The following is a 5823-nucleotide window of genomic DNA, read 5'->3' as shown; positions in this document are numbered from 1 at the left end:
CGCCGTTCGTCCAATGAGTGACTTTCGTGAATGGGTACCAAAGTACAGTAACTGTATCGAGGAATTCAAGATCTTTGGCTCACTGCATTCACTGATTGGTGAGCATGCAATGATAGTTGTTTTGAATAATTGACTGTAATTTATCATAGTAATACATTTCATTATGTTTTTCTCCTGTTCTGTGTGTTTGGGGCAGAGGAGGAGACGTTGAATAGGTCATCAATCAATCAATCAAATGTATTTATAAAGCTCTTTTGACATCCGCCGATGTCACAAAGTGCTGTACAGAAACCCAGCCTAAAACCCCAAACAGCAAGCAATGCAGATGTAGAAGCCTGGTGGCTAGGAAAAACTCCCTAGAAAGGCAGGAACCTAGGAAGAAACCTAGAGAGGAACCAGCCTCTGAGGGGTGGTCAGTCCTCTTCTGGCTGTGCCGGGTGGAGATTATAACAGTACATGGCCAAGATGTTCAAACGTTTGTAGATGACCAGCAGGGTCAAACAATAATGTGGATGTGGATGTAGAGGGTGCAACAGGTCAGCACCTCAGGAGTAAATGTCAGTTAGCTTTTCATAGCCGATCACTCAGAGTTAGAGACAGCAGGTGCTGTCTTCGAAAACAGGTCTGGGACAAGGTAGCACGTCCGGTGAACAGATCAGGGTTCCATAGCCGCAGGCAGAACAGTTTGAAATGGAGCAGCAGCACGGCCAGGTGGACTGGGGACAGCAATGAGTAAAGCCAGGTTGTCTTGAGGCATGGTCCTAGGGCTCAGGTCCTCAGAGAGAAATGAAAGATAATTAAAGGGAGCATACTTAAATTCACACAGGACACCGGATAAGACAAGAGAAATACTCCAGATATAACAACTAACCCTAGCCCCCTGAGACAAACTATTGCAGCATCAATAACTGGAGCTGAGCAGGAGGGTCGGGAGACACTGTGGCCCGTCCAACGATACCGCTGGACAGGGCCAACCAGGCAGGATATAACCCCACCCACTTTGCCAAAGCACAGCCCCCACACCACTAGAGGGATATCTTCAACCACCAACTTACTACCCTGAGACAAGGCTGAGTATAGCCCATGAAGATCTCCCCCAAGGCACGAACCTGAGGGGGCGCCAACCCAGACAGGAAGATCACGTCAGTGACTCAACCCTATCAAGTGACGCACCCCTCCTAGGGGTGGCATGGAAGAGCACCAGTAAGCCAGTGGCTCAGCCCCCGTAATAGGGTTAGAGGCAGAGAATCCCAGTGGAGAGGTGAACCGGCCAGGCAGAGACAGCAGGCGGTTTCGTCGTTCCAGTGCCTTTCCGTTCACCTTCCCAACCCCTGGGCCAGACTACACTCAATCATAGGACCTACTGAAGAGATGAGTCTTCAATAAAGACTTAAAGGTCAAGACCGAGTTGCGGTCTGCTCAGCATGGATAGGCAGACCATTCCATAAAAATGGAGCTCTATAGGAGAAAGTCCTGCCTCCAGCTGCTTGCTTAGAAATTCTAAGGACAATAAGGAGGCCTGKRTCTTGTGATCGTAGCGTACGTCTAGGTATGTACGGCAGAACCRAATCGGAAATATAGGTAGGAGCAAGCCCATGTAATGSTGTGTAGGTTAGCAGTAAAACCTTTAAATCAGCCCTAGCCTTAACAGGAAGCCAGTGTAGAGAGGCTAGCACTGGAGTAGGTCATATTCTCATCGTCTCCTCGGCCCAGATWCTGGTTCAATGTTGGGGTAGCTACTGTGTCTTTCATAATTTGCATACATTCAGTCCTAGCTGTGTACACAAGTAATCTGTCAATCTTTGATTTATGCCGACTACTCTTCCTCCATTTGAAAACATCGACCCCTTCCAAAAGGACAAYGACCCTAAGCACACAGCCAAGACAACGCAGGASTGGCTTTGGGACAAGTCTCTGAATGTCCTTGAGTGGCCAAGCCAGAASCCGCACTTTAACCCAATCGAACATCTCTGGACAGACCTGAAAACTACAGCTTCTATCATGACGTCTGGGCCCTTATTACACAGGAGGTAGGGTTGCTGGTTCATTCCCCCTTAATCACTGCAGTATTCTCTGACAATCCAGTCATGCAAGTCCCTTCTCCCACATATTCTAAAGGTGGGTTGAAAGACAGTTCTTCACTGCATGTATCCGTTCCTCCCCTCCTTGCTATAATATSTGGGCCTTTTCACGCTGCAAAAATCAGCATCACATTTACAATCTATTGTAGCAGCTCTGTGTTCCAGGAACGTTCCCTCCTTGCCAGTGATAGTATATAGCCACGGTAGCCAGCCATCTGTCCTCTGGTACTTTGTAAGCATCTCACCCAGAGGCAGGACTGCCAGACTGGCGGTGACGAGCAGCCCTGAGCGCTTTCTCAACCCCCACATGAGYCTGTGTTGAGTACTRCTGACAGCAGTTATGTAACAGCTCTCTGAGCCAGCATGGATTCACTGTTTAAATATCTCTAGCCGCTTTTGAAGCATCCATCCATCAATATTCCCATCCCATGGGACTGAATTAAGTACTAGGATATCTATTGTATCGAAAACAAGAAACACGTTTTCACCATGACAACATACATACTATATTTGGGTTTTGTAGCTGCCAGGAAGGAAAAGTAGGCTACAGTTTAGCAGGGGATAGGGAAAACAATGTAAATCTATTGAGCGAGAGCTGTTGTTTCTTAAATAAATGGAATTGTTTTRTTACTTTACAGAACAACACAGCATGTGTGTTTGTGTTATTTCTATACTGTATAGAAATAACACAATGTGGGACCTGCACTTGCAACATCAGTCTACAGAAATAACCGTAAAAACAACAAACAAAGTAGGATATCAACATAATAAAGGTACATAGAGTACGATAAGGGTATGAATTGGACAAACAAGAAAGTCATTAAAAGTTTAACATCATGAGTCCTGGACTTTCTGACGGGCCGCCCCCAGGTGGTGAAGGTAGGAAACAACATCTCCACCCTGCTGATCCTCAACACTGGGGCCCCACAAGGGTGCGTTCTGAGCCCTCTCCTGTACTCCCTGTTCACCCATGACTGCGTGGCCATGCACGCCTCCAACTCATTCATCAAGTTTGCAGACGACACTACAGTGGTAGGCCTGATTACCAACAACGACGAGACGGCCTACAGGGAGGAGGTGAGGGCCCTAGGAGTGTGGTGTCAGGAAAATAACCTCACACTCAACGTCAACAGAACAAAGGAGATGATCATGGACTTCAGGAAACAGCAGAGGGAGCATCCCCCTATCCACATCGACGGGACAGTAGTGGAGAAGGTGGAAAGTTTTAAGTTCCTCGGCAGACAAACTGAAATGGTCCACCCACACAGACAGTGTGGTGAAGAAGGCGCAACAGTGCCTCTTCAACCTCAGGAGGCTGAAGAAATGTGTCTTGTCACCTAAAACAATCACACATTTTTACAGATGCACAATCTGGTACGGCAACTGCACCGCCCACAACGGCAAGGCTCTCCAGAGGGTAACACGGTCTGCACAACGCATCACCGGGGGCAAACTACCTGCCCTCCAGGACACCTACAGCACACAATGTCACAGAAAGACCAAAAAGATCATCAAGGACGACCACCACCCGAGCCACTGCCTGTTCCCCCGCTATCATCCAGAAGGCGAGGTCAGTACAGNCTGTTCCCCCGCTATCATCCAGAAGGCGAGGTCAGTACAGGTGCATCAAAGCTGGGACCGACAGACTGAAAAACAGCTTCTATCCCAAGGCCATCAGACTGTTAAACAGCCATCACTAACATAGAGAGGCTGCTGCCAACATACAGACTCAAATCTCTGCCCACTTAAATAAATGGACTTAATAAAGGTATCACTAGTCACTTTAAATAACGKCACTTTAATAATGTTTACATATCCTACATTACTCATCTCATATGTATATACTGTATTCTATACAATCTACTGCATCTTGCCTAAGCCGTACGGCCATCGCTCATCCATATACTTATATGTACATATTCTAATTCATTCCTTTACACTTGTGTRTATTAGGTAGTTGTTGTGAAATTGTAAGATTACTTGTTATATATTACTGCATTGTCAGAACTAGAAGCACAAGCATTTCGCAACACTCGCATTAACATCTGCTAACCATGTGTATGTGACCGATAACTTTTGATTTGAAGAGCATTCTTTCTCTAATTTATTTATACCAGTAAAAACCGACAAATGCAGAGTATCAACATACACAATCACAAGAACTAGTCTGAATGTGAAGTTGAATGACGCAACACTTACATCATGGATATAACAAACTCCACAAACAGTATTTCAACAAAGCACTGAACAAGACAAACATTTATAGAAATGTCATGTTTGGCCTTGCAGATACTGGATGGTTGGCAGGACTCTTWACATCCTGGTTTGATCRCTGTACTTGACTGACTCCATCTTCCCTTGAGTGAAGCTGTACTTGCCCCACTTTCCAATTTCAAAATGTCAACCATGTTTACTGTCCCGAAATCAGTTTTCCCTCCTACTTACTAGGAGTTGTTGCTAGGAGTGCCTGTTGTTGTATGAAAATAAGCTTTCTGAAAATATTAAAGTTTTCTGTCCAAGGAGGCTTCTCTCCCAATACAGTTGTGTATATCAAAGCAACACAGTGTGAACTGAACTGTCCATTTTGGGATCATAGAGCATAGTACATTTACTGTATAACCATTTTYCCTGAGGATTTGAAACSTTAACCCTAATCTATAGCTACAAGGACATCTTCTTCACCTCCATCTGATGTTGACACTCCTCCTCCCTTTGCTTTCTCCTCCTTTCATTACTTCATCGTAAGGAGCCAAGCAGCAACCCCATCTGGCACTTATATCATTTCTCTGCTCATAGAATCCTAATAATGTTCTTGAGTTAATGATGTGCTTGCCTCTTGGGTCTCCATGTATAGCTAAACAGATATGTCAGTTCATCTCTGTTCATTTGACAGAATAGGGCACCTGTAGGTCGGTGACGTCAGGCAAGCTGTGTGTGTATAGTTCTTTAGTCAGTTTTAAGGTCCTTGTGGAAAATGAAACCAGCTCATTGCCACACTTTGTCGGTTAAAACACCTGTGTGTGTGTGTGTGTGAGAGAAATACTACACATTTTACACAGTGAACATATCAAGCAGCAACATACCAAACAATAAAACAGTAAATTACAAAATATCTCCCAGAGTAACCTAGAACCATTTGGAAGGACTAAAAAAACATTTAAAAAACAACAAGCCCTTTTTGTTGTAAGAGCTGAGCATTCTCCTACTTGTATAACAAGAAGTCTTCATTGAACAGAAGGCCTGCAGAATTGAAAGTCTAACCTCTCTGGGTAGAGAACATTATACCACTCTGCACAGTTTAATTCCAACAGTACTCAATATATACAGTGCATTCGGAAAGTATTCCGACCCCTTCCCTTTTTCCACATTTTGTTACGTTGCAGCCTTATTCTAAAATGTATTAAATAAATTGTTTTCCTCATCAGTTTACACGCAATACCCCATAATGACATCACAATACCACATAATGACATCACAATACCCCATAATGACATCACAATACCAYATAATGACATCACGATACCCCATAACAACAAAGCGAAAACAGGTTTTTAGACATTTTTGCACATTTAYATATAAAAAATATATCTTATTTATATARGTATTCAGACCCTTTATTACGAGACTCGAAATTGAGCTCAGGTGTATCCTGTTTCCATTGATCATCTTTGAGATGTTTCATCAACTTGGTTGGAGTCCACCTGTGGTAAATTTAATTGATTGGACATGATTTGGAAAGGCA

This window comes from Salvelinus sp. IW2-2015, linkage group LG32, assembly GCF_002910315.2.
Source record: "Salvelinus sp. IW2-2015 linkage group LG32, ASM291031v2, whole genome shotgun sequence".
NCBI lineage: Eukaryota > Metazoa > Chordata > Actinopteri > Salmoniformes > Salmonidae > Salvelinus > Salvelinus sp. IW2-2015.
Note: the sequence above shows the minus strand (reverse complement) of the source record.